Source organism: Platalea leucorodia (assembly GCF_965183815.1).
Source record: "Platalea leucorodia genome assembly, chromosome: 9".
NCBI lineage: Eukaryota > Metazoa > Chordata > Aves > Pelecaniformes > Threskiornithidae > Platalea > Platalea leucorodia.
In genome coordinates, this window is record NC_138831.1 from 20,023,493 (window position 1) to 20,039,954 (window position 16,462).

General features: G+C 42.8%; 1 protein-coding gene across 1 annotated transcript in view; it reads left to right on the plus strand.

The window, feature by feature from the left end:
* MAPKAPK3 (MAPK activated protein kinase 3) overlaps positions 1–16,462 on the plus strand; it is a 134,915-nt gene that overhangs the window by 17,998 nt on the left and 100,455 nt on the right. Inside the window, exons 3-4 of the mRNA XM_082321588.1 lie at positions 4,038–4,114; positions 12,207–12,378. The gene's annotated coding sequence lies outside the window, so the exon portion shown is untranslated. The remainder of the gene's footprint in view (positions 1–4,037; positions 4,115–12,206; positions 12,379–16,462) is intronic.

Genomic DNA, 16,462 nt, shown 5'->3' on the forward strand with positions numbered 1-16,462 from the left:
AAGTCTGTGTTGAAGGCAGTAGTGCCAGACTCTGGAGAGGAAATCCACTTGCAGAAGTGAACTAATATGATGTAATGCTCTGAGAAAAACCTATACAAATCAGGAACTACAATAGCCTCAGTGTTGTGCCTTTTTCTCTGACTCTTCTGTGCTGCTGTTGACCAGGAGGAGCAATGCTAAACAGTCCCTGCAAGTGATGAGGCGTTTGCCTTTCATTTCACTGGGTCAGGGTAAGGGATATCATATAGAGACAGGACATCATCTAGTAAATGTTAAGTTTAGCTACAAATACCGTGGCATATCACAGTGATATTTGTGTGAGGTGCTTCTAACCCATTACTATGAAGGTGTAGTGCTTCTCATTTTAATCACTTTTCTGAAGTACTTACACCTTCACCATGCTTGAAACATTCACATGGACACCTGCTGGAAGTATCATCTGAAATGCAGCCATGCAGACTGACTTGTTACACAACCTTGGTCTGCAACACACCTGTAATTTTCCACCTCAAATCCTAATACTGCTGGGAGGGGTTAATGGTAGTGTGACTCATGACCTGCCTGTTGCCTGCCCAGCTCTGATAAAATCTCTGCAAAGAGGGTTTGAAGGATCACTTGCTCTGATCATACCAGCTCATGTGGGTGCTTTTCTCCAAACTCCTGTCCCTGCTGGCAGACACCTTATTTGAAGATTTGAAGTTGACAGCTCACGTCAAGCTCATGGGCTTTTCAGTGACTTTAGCAGAAGGCTATCGAAGAGATGTATTTATGATGTAACATGTTGTGTCATAGGTTGAGGAGCATCAAATAGTTTGGGAGTTTTTTTCATTCTCTTTGAAGTGACAACAAGAACGATGATCACATTATTTGAAAACATTCTGGTTCTTGAGCCTGTGTCTGTTAGGTTCTGACACCACTCTGTGCAGAACTTGATCCATGTTGGGGATGGATGACCTCTGTGAAGTATTTAAGTGATTGGATTGGTAACTGGGGGATGCCTGTGACAAATGGCCTTGTTAGATGGCCAGTGAGGGCTGCTAAGTGCTTGCCCTTCATGCAGGTGTTACTCAGAGCCAGGCAGGTGCTGGGTGTAAATTAGGAGTATGTCTCCTCCAGAGAGCACATGGAGCAGCTTGGGCACAGGTCTCGTTTGCAGTAGTGCTTCTTTACATCTCTCTGGCAGAGTAAAGGTGTCTCAAAGTAGACACGAATTAATTTTTCATCTGTTTGACCTCCTTTCCTCACTCACAGAGGAGTAGAGAGGCACTGGGACACAAGGACGAAGAAAATTGATCAGTTCTGGTCAGCACGATGGTGGTGATGAGGCTGTGACAGGGTGCTGACAAAATGGTGCTGTACAACTTTGTGTTGATTTATTCCAAATGCTAGCACTGTTTGTTCCCATGCAAGCAAGGAAGGAAAAAGTGGAGAATTGTTCTTAATATTAATCTTCAGTGTTGCAGTTAATTGTAGAGTTCTGTGAAAAGTGAATATTTTCCCTTTCCTAGTGTTCCTCCCTCTGTTAAACTAAGCATAGGTGAAAGCATTGGCTTCCCAAGATAACTGTATCAGCACAAGGTCATTTTTGTTTTGTCTCACTGTTCCATGTGTATTAAAAGGAAACAAATGCAGCCTTACTTGTGTGCCTGAAAGACAAGGCTTAAACACAGTTCTCACTTCTTTCTTCAGAAAGGAGAGTCAGACCAACACTGATAGCCTTTGAAAACAGAAATGTTTGGTTTTTAATATATGTAAAAAAGAAAAAGTTTTATGTAGACCTGCACAAAAAATGGAAAAATAACCATAGTCCTTAAAAATGCTGGAAGAGAAAATTATTTTTCACAGAATTGAAAACATTTGGTTTGATTAAAAAGGCCATTCTTTAAGGCAAAGTTCTGATTTTTTTTTTTTACTTGAATTGATTCCATATTGCTGCTAATTTGTGGTTTGAGCAGCACATTATGCATTACTGGCTCAGACTTGCAGCAGGCATTTATGTTTATTTGATAGCTGAGATCAACTCTTTATTCTTTATGATCTAATAAGAGATATAGAAGAGAAAGGGTAGTGTGTAAAATAATGATATGCTCAGTACAGCTTTTATATAACAAAAATTGTACAAGGTGCACAGTGATCCATTTTACCATGGAGCATGAAAATGGGCTATGCTGAAAGCTTTGGGAAAGGAAGAGTATCTGTAGGAGAAAGTAAACGCTTACCAGGATTGTGTGACAAAGTTACCAATTTCGCTTCTGTAGCAGTGAAATGACAATATAAATAGCCATTTCTTTCCTTGGAACAGTGTTGCTGGGCTTTAACAGACAAGTATGTTTTGTTTAGAAGGGTAGTCCCAGGTTTCAAACAATATCTCAGACATCTGTGGTAAAATGAGGACCTCTGAGCTGCTTATTTCCTGTCTTAGTTCAGATTAAACGCTGCGGCCCCATAAACGTGGGCAGGCTCAATCTTGTGCTCTGTAAGCGAGCAGTGCTGGGACTTAGTATCACTCACAAAAACGTATATAGTCCTCATATGGTTTGGTGGTGTTTGAATTTTGTTACTCGAAAGATGCACCAAGATGTAAAACCAGGAGGACTTTACATCACGTTTGTTTCCCAAGAAAGCGCCTCTTTGTGTTACAGGCTGCTGTGTATTTGGTGGTGTTCATGCCTGAAGCACGCTACTGAAACGCTTCCCCAGCGAGTGATCCAACTGTGCCTGAGCCCCTCCTGTCTTTCCGCTTCCATATGTACCAGCACCTGCTCTCTGTGTTATTTTCTCACCAGAGGCATCTGGAGGTAGACTATGGCTCTGTTTCAGCATTAGAGTCACGCTTGCAGGGTGTGGACTGAACAGGGAAACAAGGAGAGGCAAAGCACCTGAGCAGTCCTGCACAGCGAGGCTTGTAGGTCTCTCATAAAAATGGGGAAAACTTCTCCTATCTTTTTTGAGGTTGATCAGCCTCCACAACAGTAGACAGCAGAGACTCTCTGCTGGCTCAGGAAGCTGTGTCATGCACAAAGGCCTTTGTGGTGGCCATAAATGCACAGCATTTAGCGATGCCATGGTGCAGAAGGCACGGACTGTACCTGCCAGTGAGCTGCACGTCTTGTCTCAGTGTGCCAGTGAGCCGGGACCACAGCTCTGAGCAGGAGGAGTCCATTCTTCACGCTGCTTGGGAAGTTGCCAAGTACAGTTTATCCTCTTAGGATTTCATCAGGCACAGCAGGGACAGAATGAAGGGGAAGGGAAAGTTGGGGGTTAGGTTCAGAAGCATTGCAACTCCTTCTTCACAGCACATCAGCAGGTTCTCACCTTTGGGGTGGCAACAGTCCTGGTTCCCTCCGAGTTCCTGCAAGGTCAGGAGCTGCTGCCTCACCCAGGAACAAGTGTTTCATTCTTTCCATTGGAGGAAGAAGCAAGAAAAGAGTGTGCTGGATTTCAAAATGGGGCAGTAGCCATTGTCCATATCACATAGCACATTGCAATGTAAGTCCCCCCTACCTCCCAGTCCAGGGGGATTTATGAGCTCTAGAAAATGCAGAAGCAGGCAGTGAACAAGGAGCTGCTGAAAATGAGCTCAGCTGCCATGGAGAAAGGAGCAGAAAGAGGGTTGAAAAGATTTTTTCACTAAAACAGGCCATGTAGATCAAGCCCTTTGCCTCTGATCCTTGAAGGGACAACAGAATAAACTTGGTAGAGTCACAGAATATGAGCTTACAAACCTAAGAAATGCTGGATCCTCCAGCAGAGCAATCTGGGCGCTGAGAAATGAGTGTAAGTCAGATTCAGGTGGAATGTATCTTTCTGTCACCATTACCCCTCGAAGAAGCTCCTGTTCTAAGAATTTCAGTTAGATGTCTGTATTTAGCTGGGTCAATATAGGCAGCAAGGGCCTATGCTAGTCTTGTGCTGTATTAGTTTAAAAAAAAAAAAAAAAAAAGAAGTCCGATGTGTTGTTTAGTGAATCAGTTTTTCCTGAAAGAAGATATTCCCAAAGAGTGAGATTACCTATTTTTTTGCTTTCTTTAAACCAGTTTCAATGGCGTGAATGGAGCCAAAGTGGTGGACAAGTCTGGGCAGAATCGTCTGTCAGCTGTGAATTTCACTCAAGGTGAGTCACTCCCTTGCTTTAAGATCATTACCTGATCAGTGTTGTGTTTGGAGCCCTGTGGTAACAATGTCAAACCTGCAGTGCTGGGGAGAGAGAATAAAACTCTTTTATGCCTCTTCTATTCTGATGGGCCCACAGGCCTAAGATACCTTGAGGTACTGACCAAATGAAACACGGCACTTGGGGCGAGCTCTGGCAGGTGGAAATCGCTGAGACTGTTTCTAATGTGGTGTGTGGTGGGTACACAGCTCCTGCCCTACACGCTGCCCTCTGAGGTGGGGCTTGCTGGAAGGGGACTCCTAGGAGTGCCTGAAAAATAAGGGAATGTCATGCAATGAAAGGGTGGGGGGAATGCCCAAGGCTCTCCCATCCCTTATGCTGTGTGCTGGAGGAGTTGTCTTTGGCTGTTGTCTCTTGCTCTGTTCTGTGTCTGTGTTTTTTATAATGGGTTTAGTGAACACGCTTCCTTCAGAGTTTTTCCTGTCAATATGACAATGAGGTAAAGAGATGGGGATAAACCACAGATTTTCCTTCCAAAGCACTATTTATGTGCACAGGAGAATTCAAGGCAGCAGCAAAGCATCACAAAACCCACAAGATACTGATGCTATATTATAATATCAGCTGAACAGCAGTTGTTGGTTGTGTTCGGTTGGCTGAGGAGCCAGGAGTTAGCAACAAGTGGTGAAAGCCAATCCGACTGAAGGCGAATTGTTTAAAAAAAAAAAAAATTAAGCATGCTTATATGTGATTCACTGGGAATTTTTTAGCTGAAAAAAAAATCAATTTACATTTAATAAATGTTTCCTCTCCCAGTTTCTCAAAAAGCTCTTAATTTTTAAAAAATTCTGTGTGTACGGGTATAGGTAAAAAATGAAAGCGTAATGTTCATTTGAGGATGGAGTTTATATATTTAAGCTGTAATACCTTGGGTATCTGGTAAACGGTGATGTAAATATCTCATGAACAAAAGTTCATGAGAAGAACTTTTAGAAGGAGCTGCAGCTCTCAAGACTGCATAGCTCCCTGTGAACAGGATGGACCGGTGTGTGACAAGCTGAAGAAATGGGCCTTTTGGCTTTAGCCTGACTTCTCAGGATTGGTTAGTGAATGCTGCTTAAAGAATCTTCCCCCTCTTGGAAGTCAGTTAGCATTTCAACTTGAAACTTATTTCAGTGAACATTGAGTAATTTTAAATTAAAAAAAGGACTGTAGCCATCATTGCTGAAAGCTAAAAGTACAGCTAGTGCAGAAGTGTGCTGCAGCTCAATAATCTCCCACGAAACCCACCTTTTCTCATAAAAGGCTTTTTCTTCCCTGACTTCTCCTTCCTGAAAGCTTGGGTAACTAGGAGACTATGCAGCACATCTCAAAGTTCATCAGATCCAGTTACTCAGAAGAGAACAAGACAGGCTCCAGAAAGAAGGACGAAAGCTTTTTGGTTTCCTCAAAGAGGTTTCCCATTATGGCAAGCATTCTCACACCACCTCCTCCTCCGAGTTCCCTCTGCACAGAAGGGAACATAACAAAGCATTGAAACTAATCGCCCTTCTCCTGGATGAAGGGTCAGGGTGCTGATCTAGAAAAACTTATCCACAAAGATAAAAACTGTTTCTTACACTGGGCAACAGCACAGAATCCCCTGATCGCTGTTAGTAGCATTTCATTCCTGGAGACCTCTGTGGTCTATAACTAAGTCATGGCAGGTGAGGGGAAAGGGAAGATGCCTTGTGATTTTGTGGTGAATCTGACCAGTGGTGAAAACAGCCCTTCACGTCTTATGGAGTGACAGCACTGCAAGTAAGGACATATCACAGGTAATGTGTCAGCCAGCTAACCTGACCTGAGTGGTGGTTGCTTGCTAAACCCAGGCTGTCATCAGAGTCTCAGAGATGAGGGGTGTTGTTTTCTTTAGGCTTTGGGACAGACTTGACTTGTCTCAGATAAGAGAGGTTAAGTGAGACCCAAATGACATAAGCATTCCTCATGGTGTTTTTGTTGTGTAGATAAATGTTTCCAATAGATAGGAACGGCCCTGAGTACTATTACTCTGTTCGTATGTAGCTAGAAGAGCATATAGCCATCTTCATAGACACTGGTATTGCCACAGTTACCCAGCCCCAAGTCACTCCGCTGCAAAACACTGAAGATGGGACCATACACTGAAATCACTCTGAAACTGAAGCCAGCACAAAATAAGAGCTGCTTGTTAAGCAGCGCGTCATGGAGAGAACATGTGGCAGCAGTTTCTCAGAACTCATGTTGGCTTAAGTGGTATCAAAGAGGAATTCAGCCTGTGGTTGTAACCTGTGCCAGGGGTTCCCAGATTTGTGTTGCTCTAATGCACAGGCAGCAGCAATAGCAACCATAGGTATTAGCAACAGCCATCATTATCAGTACTGGAGTCAACAGCAGATCATGAGACGGTGGCCGCTGGCAATGTGCTGTTTCATGCGTATAGGAAGGTGTGCCTCTAGTTTCCTGTTTGCACCCTCCTGTCATATACTTTTCTAATCCTTAAGCCACCATATTCCTTCCCAGAGGGACTCACCCTCCCTGTCCTGAGTCAAGACCCCCACTGCACCCTTTCATTTACCAAACCCCATCTCCATCAGCTTTAACTGTGCTCTTGGAGATGTTTTCCCTGTGACCTGGGCAGTTCCTCCTTTGGTGATTGCAGTACCAAAGCTTAGGAACCACTGGCATATGTGGTCATGAACATATTGAGATGATCTGTTTACCTCGTCGCTTTGGGAGAGTACCTCTTTCCCTGCAACAGGTGGATCCAGCTGAGAGATGTTTCTTTGTGAGTTTTACACAGAGCCCTTGAGATTAACTTAGGAGGCTAGTCCATTGCTGAGAGACACTAACCACTGAGTGCCAGAAATGTATCCCTTACAAACTGCATGGCGTTAGTAATGAGAAGTATCAAAACAGTGTGGGTTTGGGTGAAATATAATTTGTAAGTGGAAAAGACAGTGGTGAGTGAAAAAATCTTCAAAGTAAATTAAGCCACATTGCCCTTTCCTGATTTTCTAGGGCTGTTTTGTTCTTTAACAGCTTTATTAGGTCTATACAAGTGAGCTGACTCCAGCACAGAATTGAAATAAAAACAGTGGATAGGCACTAATGCTCTAATGCAAAGGTCATAACAGCTTTTTGAGTTTGCCTGTGTTCAACCAATTTAAAGAAGATTGCAGTGAAGGGAACTTACATATCTTCATAAAATACAGACAAGCAATTACATTAGTAAAGCATGAAATAATTACAGAAAATAAGGCAGGAAAGTCTGTCTCTCTTGTCCCAGGGCAAGACCAGATCTTTCCGGATAATCCCTATCAGATCTCTGACCTCTTAACAGCCTCTGCTGCGTATGTGAAAAGTCTCGAGGACAGTGTTTGAGTGAAGAACCATGCATTGCAAAGCAGGCTCCTCAAAAGAACACCTGCAGGTTCAAACTACCACAGGGTGAATGTTTCAGGTGTTTTGTTGTAAAGTAAACCTCATCTGCTCTTCATAAAGTTACTCATGGGGTACTATGCTTGGTAGATCCTTGCTTCCAAAGGTAGAATAGTGCAATATTCTTCTCCATTTTCTTTTTTTTGTCCTTTTTAAGGTTACCTTTGATAATGTAGGCAACCAAGCCAGAGAAAAGTGATGTTTTAATAACTTGTGAGGCTAAATGACATCCCAAAAGAGCTTGAAGATTTGAACTGAAGCACTGGTAGGAAGCTAACAGATAATGACTGCAAGGCATACGTACTGTAAGATGTACTTTGCATGTGAGTTAACGCGTACAGCATCCACAGAACATACCTGGGTGAACTACATGTAGAGAGGACTGGATGCTTTATCATCTGCTGTACTTAATGCTGTAGTTAGTGCAGGGAATTAAAATCCCAAAGGAAAGTCTTACCTCTTGGCATCCATGGTTTTGATAGTTTAGAGTCAGACTGCAGTGTCACCAAATGTGGGTTTATTTCTCCACTTAGTTCTTTAGTAAAAAACTATTGAAAACCAGGCACATCAGGATGGTAGCAGATTTACTCGGAGTTTAGAACAGTTCTCCGCTTGTATAGTATAGGATGGAGCTGAAGAGGTTTTAAAAGAAATGTGATTGTGTAGTGTGTTAATCCAAGATAATTTTTAGTGACTTTCTACTGTTTCTGTAACTCAAATGTATCTAGCATTGAAAAGATAAACTTTCAATTTTATTTGATACTATATTATTGCAGGGATTACCTGTGAGTGTAGTGTACCATTTGGAAACTACTTAAGGAAGCTAGAAGGTCATCAGGGAGCTCTTGGCTGTTCTTCCTGCTGGTAGGGTGCTCTCCACATCCAAGAGTAAACACCAGTTTGGCTTTCAAGAATTGTGATTAAACAGTTGTCCTGGTTTGTAGCAATACTTTGATTTTACAAATGGGAAAAGCCCATTTGCAAATGCAGCAGTTTATTCCAGTATTTGGTGTATTCGTATATGTCTCCTCTTTTGCAGCCTAACTAATTGCAGAGCAACCTGGTCTAACTTGGAGGTCATCCCTGCTTTGACCTAACTTGATGGCCTGAATGAAACCCAGAGATCCCTTCCAACCTCAATTATATTATGGCAGACATACTGAATTGCGCTGGTGCTGGTTGTAGCACTTGCTTCTTAGTGGCTGGTCGTGTAGTGAGAAGGCTGAGAGCCTTTGTTTAGCTGCTGACATTTGTCTCTACCTTTAAGTCTGAATCTTCTCCGTGGTAGTTTTCAGCAAATGGGTGTATTCTGTGATCTTTGCTGTATTCTTCAGGATCTGTCTTTAGGAATTCTTGTGCAAAAAATGGCAAGATAGGAGGGAGAGGGCTGGGGAAAGCAGAAGAGTCAAAGTCCCAGCACAAGACAAGCCTTCAAAAGAACATCTTCCTTAATTCTACATAATGGATTTTTGGTTGGGTTTTTTTTGTTTTTTTACTTCCCTTTGAAGTCTTGGGCACTGTTAGATGTGGATAAGGATTTGGCTGAATCATAGCATTGATCCTGTTTGGCAATTTTGGGGGGCAATTTTTAAGCTACCCCGATTTTTGTGGTTAGGTCTGAACACACCAAGTACCGGGCCTTCCTTAAAATCAAATCACTAATTTGTCCAGTGAGATTCCAAACCCAGGTTTTTTTCTACTTCTTTCTACCCTTCTCCAAGACCAGAAAATGCAGTTCTTCAAAGAAGAACTTTGAAGAATCATTTTATGCTCTGACCTAGGAATATTAGCAAGAGGTGTAGACAAGTATCTGTTTAGGTTGGGGCCAGAAGTGTTCCCACAGTGAGATTTATTGAAACCCCCAGTTTCCTGGGCAGAAGGGTTGATGGGCCTGACTTTAGCCTGCTGGAGGTATCTTGCACAGTTGGGGCTGGCCACTCAGAGGGGGTTTGTCTTTGGCTTTTCACAGGATGGTTCAGTGAAGGTGCCAGGAGGGAGGAATTTTACCAAACACTTAATTGAATGCTGAAAGCAACAATTTCTTGTTGGGTGGCATCTGTGGTCCTAGAAGTTAAAAGCTTTTCAGTAAATGCAGTTGTCCATCTGACCCTTTTCCATTCTTATGTTTCTCCTCTGGTTTCCACCTAGGAGGGTTCCGCCCCAAAAGAGAGAGCCAATAAGATATTTCTACTCCTTTCACTGATGATCTCTTCCCTTGCCTTGCCTTTTGTCCTTGCTGGAGTCCCCCGGGGCAGTGGGGTCTCAATCCCCAGCTGCCAGCCTGCATCATGATCAGCACTGTGCAGAATTCAGGCGCTTACTTCATCCCTTTCTGCTATTTTCCAGCCATGATATTTTTCATCCCTTTCTTTCACACCCAGTTTGGGAGCACTTTTTTAAGGTCTAACTCTAAGCCCAGCACCCAGTCAAAGCACCGGGAGGATGTTCTGTATATCAAGGAGAGCAGAAATGTTCTCACTTGGTGGTGGGGGTGGAGGTGCATGTTAGTCCCTGCTGCCACATTGACCCAGTGGCTGTTGTGGAACTGGTGTCCAGGAATCTGCATCCAGAGAAGATAAGTGCATGATGGTTACGCAGATCAGCAGGTGCAGCCGCTCAGAGTGGAAGGGTTGATGTGCTGTGTGGCCTTCAAGAAATCATTGAATAGTGTTTTAACAGACCCAGCACGTCTGGGAGCAAAGGATTTCAGAGCTGGATTGGAAGTTGGTTGTATCTGCATGACCATGACCTCATTAAAGTTAAATCTAAATAAAAAGATGACTTTCCCAGCTAATAGTGTAGCACATAATTTACCCAAAGTTAAAAGACTTTTTGAGTTAAACTTGGGGAGTGTTTTGTAGGAAAAAATATTAGAATTAGGTATTCTTTAAGAAGAGTGCATTATATTGCAAAGAACTGTGATTCTGCCCTCAGGAAAGAGGCATCTTCGTAAAAGCTGATCATTGTTCAGTGGCGAAGACAGCATTAGGAACAAAAAAGTAAAAGCAATGTGGAAGGGGAGGGAGAGTGGGGCGCAGTTAATATAAATTAGAAATGAAGTGCAGAAAACTGGAAATGAAAAGGAAAATGTAAAATTATCCTTGGCTGCTATCTTCAAGGACGATAAAGAATTTAAACATTCTGCTTGAAACAGAAAAAGAATTGTGTAAGGCCTCTTTGAAATGGAAATGGTGCAATTGTTAATAATGATGAAAATAAGTAGAAGCATTTAGTAAGTATTTCTGATCTGTGTTTGGATGACAGCACAATAATATGCTAGAATCACAGAAGGATAATGAATTAATTTCTAAATTATTAGGCCTCAAGAAAAAAAGTATTATAAAACACTGAATAGTAATAAGCATTTTAGAAAGTACACATTCAGATAACTTGCAGGCAAGAGCCCCAGCGGAGGTGCTAAGAAGATAGGTCGTTTGCAGATGGCAGTTTCTAATGCTGGGGAAATCCAGGACACTGGATTTTTGGCTGGGGTTTCAATATGCCAAAAGGGAAACTGATTTAGTCAAGCTAAATAATCATGTGGGGAGTTTAGAGTGAAGGTCGTCTTCCCAGGCTCCTTCTTTCTCTGTGGGCTTAGGGACGAGCCCTGGGGGAGATGATGCCTTTGCATACCTGCTGAATTTAAGGCCTCTCATTACTCTTACAGGACAGAATGACACTTCAGCTTCTTTAGGAATAGGTTGTTCAGAGCCATTGAATCAAAAAAAAAAAAAAAAAAAAGGCTCTGGGTCAAAAAAGGTCACAAAGTGCTGCTGGTTTGAGAGGGAAGTGAGCTGGCTGAGATTCAAAGCCATCATCCACCAAAGCAATATCAATTTTGGATTAGCTGTCAGTGGGAGGTGGTAGCATGCTGGTTATTCTTGGATATTCTGTCCACCGGTGAGTTAAGCTCCTGCTTACTTACAAATTAATTTCCTTTGGAAATGTTCTGAATGATGATGCAGATATTGAAACGGTAATTCCTCTTTTGATGGGCTAGGAAGGGAGCATGGACTCTGTACAGCTTTGAGCCTCCCTGCTAAAGAAAAGGTATTCTCGCTGTTGAGCTTTTGTGCTTGCCATGACACTGTCCAGCTGCAGGGCTCGGGTGCTCCGTAGAGAGCATGCCTGTGAGCGGAGGTAATTTTCCCACCTTTGCACCCACTCCAAAAAAGGATTTATAAGACTAACTATAGGAAGGTCTTTCTACGTGCTGGCTGTGTCTCCACTGGGGCACTAACAGGGGCTTGCCTGCTATGTGCTCAAGGCCCAGATGAGATGCGAAAGCCCAGTCTGTTCGTACATAACGAATTGGAGCATAAAAGTGTGAGATGTTGCCAAAGGAAGCTCTTCAAAGATCCAGGAAAGACATGCCCGAGTGCCACTTACCAGCCAGTGCCTTTGAGCTCCTGGCTGCAAAAGCATGCAGCAGTCAGGAAAAGCCTGTTCAAAGGAACAGTATGCCTTTGGGGAGAAAAAGAAGGCAAGGCTGAGGGTGAAGCATTAAACTAGTTCACATGCTGATTCTGCTTTGAATTGTATGATAAAAGATGTTTATTGTCTATACCTCTGCACAGTCCCCCACCTCCCCATCAGCTTTGCCTCACAGCTTCTCATTTACCCTCCATTACAGCTCTGCTGTCCTCGGCTTGAATGGGTTCACCACAATGGCAGAGGTGGTAATTCCACTTCTGTTTCCTTAACGTTGCCTCGAAAGGAAGGTGACTTGGCTTTTTGTAAAACGCTGGAGTGTGTTTCCCTGAATTGCATTTGACACGTCTTTTTCAAACGTACTTCTGTCTCCAGTAAGTATTTCGTAATTTAAGAGTAAATGATTTCTTCTTGGTTTTCTTCTAGGAAATGCTAATATCTGTGAATATCAGAGAGGCTTTTGTGTTGATAGGTTAACTTGCAGGTTAGGGCAGTCAGGTTCTGCACTCTTACACTTTGCAGTTTGCACCTGATATTATTCGTCACCATTCATTACAAATAAGATTCTCGGCCTAATCTTTTGTTCCTGCTATCAAGCTGGTATCTTTAATGGTGATGTGAAAGCAATATTAATTATTAGAAGAATGGAAGGAGCGGAACTAGGAATGGAATTACAAATGGAATTATTAATATTTATGGAACCTTAATTATGCTATAATGTTTTGCAGACCTGCATTGAAAAAGATCTGCGCTATACAAGAAACACTTTCCCTGATGTGGCTTTACATAATCAATTCTTAGTATCTGGAGCTTCAAGTGAGTGATTTTTAGATTCAGCTTTAGAGCTCAGTGCTGCTTTTCCACTGCAGGGAGGGGAGCTAGCTGAACCCTTCCTTCTCAGCTGTCTTGCCTCAGGGTGAATCAAAGGCACAATGGCTGATTTAAATTTATGCTACTGTTGTCTGGTTCCCATAGCCTATTTCTCTCCTTACTTTCTCACTTTTCCTGATCTGTCCTCACCTTCTGCCTCCCACAACAGCAGGGAGTGGGAATGCAGTGTATGAAAACAGTGCAGGGGAACTCTTAATCTTTCTATCTCATCTGTCTTGATCCGGTCGAGATCCCATGTTGCACAGGAAAAACTTGCCAAGAGAAGTCAGTAGCTTCTACATGTGAGAAGTAAATTCAATCCTAAAACTTTTTTGGCAAAAGCTGTTTGGAGGACATTTCTAGGGGCATACTCTGTGCATGACAGGCTGTTCCATCTGTTTGCAGAACAGTTGCAGACAGCGAGAGCCGAAGAGATGGGGAGTTACAACTGACCTCTTCAAGGGTATTGCCAAAGCTAGAAAATACAGCTCCGGAATGTATTTTAAAAGACCTTCCTCTGACTTAGCTCTGCATCCATGTCTTTGCATGTCCTAACTGGCACTGTGAGGCTTGTGATGCTGATTCTGTAGAAATACATAAAAATGAAGCTCCCGTTCATTCACCATAAGCTGCAAGCTTTGACAGTTCCTGAAGCATTTCAACACTTATTAAATATCTGACTGTATTTCTGCTTATGGAATATTTTCTTCATCTTATTCTTCTGGCAGTTGTTAGGTTAGAATGCGAAGAGGAGATTTTCTTAATAGCAATATGAAAACTGGTGACGGAAAAAAGATATTAAATTAAAAATATTCTCCTATTCAGCCCCCCAATAAAAATTAGAAGATTAAGACAAAAAGGACAGAAAATGGAGTCTTCTAGTTTATCTTGTAAGACCTATTAATAGTGAATATGAATGAGTGCAGTGCTGCACGCTCCTGCCTTTCCTCACTTTGTTGTTAAGTGCTGCTGCAGTATGATTGCAGCCTGTTTTATGCATTTTGCAGTTTGTACACTGGATTTGTCTTTCGGTCGCTCCTTTCTATACCTGTTGCTGTTCACAAAAGTCGCTGACAGAAACAGATTAACATTATTGCAGAGGTACCTCAGACCTGTCGTGTCCTTCATCCATTAAGGATAGGGGTCCGAGGACATTCTTACTATACAGTGTATTGCAGACCGTAAGAGTTGTATCTGCTCAGTAATTCCTTGTATGTGGGCTGTGCACTGTGAAATGTTTCATGCAACCCCTGGCCTGGGTCACTGTGAAGCCATGTTTAATTTAAACAAGGGTACATTCAGCTGGACAGAATGTGTGTTTGGAGTTTAAACTCATGGTGGTTTCCTCTTGCCTCCATGGGGCTGATTACCACACATTCTTTTAATTTCAGCCCTCTGCAGTTCTAGGAAAAGGTCCTTGATTAAGTACTGAGAAACCAGTCTATTTGCGGGTCTAATTTTGTTGCTTCAATTACATTACTGTATGCTAAATATAGGAAGGCACAAAGCAAATCCCAGTTCCTGGACTGAACAGGGTGTTCAAGAGCACTGTTCAAATTTAAATGGTGTGGCTCGGGCCTCTGTTTAATTCTAGCTAACGAACCAACTTCTCACAGAGTGTAAATCAGCACATCTACATTGATTTATAGGCAAGTAGCTGGATCATCACAGTTTCGCACAGCTAAAAATGAGCCTAGTGCCCGACTCTTCGTTTCCTGTTTCTAATTGAAGGCAGCAGAGATAAATGGTGTGTCGTGCTGGTGGAGTTTAGAAGTCCCGAAGGGACAGCAGAGTGCTTCAATCTCTTAGCTGGTGTCTGAGAACCTAGAAATCAGCAAATGGAAAATGTTCAACAATCTGTAAACTGGTCTTGTAGTTTGCTGCTGACTCTACGTTGCTTTCTGTGCTGTTCCCTGGCTGGTTTTTGTTTTTTGTTTTTTGGTTTTTTTTTATAGCCCTGAAATCCATGAAAGATAACAATGAAGTCTGCTTGTCTTCTAAACATGTGTGTATGGCCTTGGCGTTGCAGGGAACATCAGTCCTGTGTAACCACGCAGATTTGCATTTTACTTCTGACCAGCAGGTGAAAAAAAACACCCAAAAACCAGAAAACCACAGCATTTTAAGTGCCTGGAACACTTGTAATAGGTGAGAGACCAATTGCGCTGGAGACAGATGTCTTATCTGCTGAACAGCTACTGTATATCTCAGGGAACAGCTTCTCCTGCAACGCCTCTGTGGCAGCATGCCATGGCCTTGTCCTGGGGTGACCAGTTGTTAGTCTGGGCTGCTTTGTGGCCCATTCATTCCCGGGCCTGTTGGCCAAGATGCCTGACAAGGGAGGCAGTTTGCTGGGTGCTCAGTTGAGGCCTACCAACACAGATGTCACAGGTTTTCTTTTATTTCTCTTCAGGGCCAGACTTGAGTTTGTATAAAAGATGGTGTGAATTCTCATCCAGCTGTGCTACTGACTGCAAACTTTGCAGCAGGATTTCTCCCTCTATTCACAGCTCAGCGCTACTGCCTTGTATTTCAAGGGCAGCTTGTGGGGAACCATGAAGCAAACTCAGTCTGATTCCTGTTTTCCTTTTTTGTGTGCCTTGAGGCTATGCTCACATTCCTCACAGCTGGTGACTGCTCTATTTCCCTGAATCTCATTCAGAGTACTGTACCTACAAGCCAGATACTTGTCATCTCTAAAAGATGTTTGTTTCCACAGAAGAATACCAATGAGGTTACTGTCTGCTCCCTTCACAGTCAGCCAGGCTGGGAGAAGTCCAAATATCCAATCATTCCTTGGAATTCGTATTGCATGAAGATAAAGCAGCCAAAAATAGTTTCCATGAGCTGGATGGTTCTATAGCTTTCTGTGTTTATCTGACAGGAAAATGTTAAGAAGTACAGTAGGTCATGCACTAAACTGAGCAAAATCATGGGGCATGTGGGAGCTCATGGAGATGAGCTTATTGTTTATTTATTTGATTAACTTAACCTGTCACTGCTTGAGAATTGCCTGCAGTTTTCTTGCATTGTTCTTATGTTTATTTGATAAAAGGAAAAACCAACCCAGCTGTACTGTGAGGAATTAGAGATGCTGAAAGAGGCTTTTGGGGAGGGGAGGAGGGAGAGAGGAGAGTTTGCACAGCTCTGCCAGAGCCTTATTTTTTCCTGCCTTCCAAGAACAGGGCTGTGTTCCATCCCCTGCCGCCCCCTCAGCTGGTGCTGGGAAGAGCAGCTGAGTTTAGCTCACTGTTCCTGGAAGTCACTGAGACACCAAGCATTGAGAAACAAGCATTTTCTGTAGCAGGCTCTGCTTGAATGGAAAAGATGAGCTGATCTTCATCCCTCTTGTTCACTAGCCTGGATTAACCCTCACTGCACCAAGAGAGGCTACAAAATGTGCTCTTATAGAAAGGGTCAAAGGCTTTCTTCATTCATTGGGGCCAGGTGTTTGGAAGCCACTCTGAAATACAAAGTCATATCATTGGCCAAATGTATCCCTGATGTAACTCAGGTTCACTAGATTTATGCTAGGACCACCTTTTATTTTTTTATCTTGCCTATCCAAATTGAAGCACGAGCAGCTGT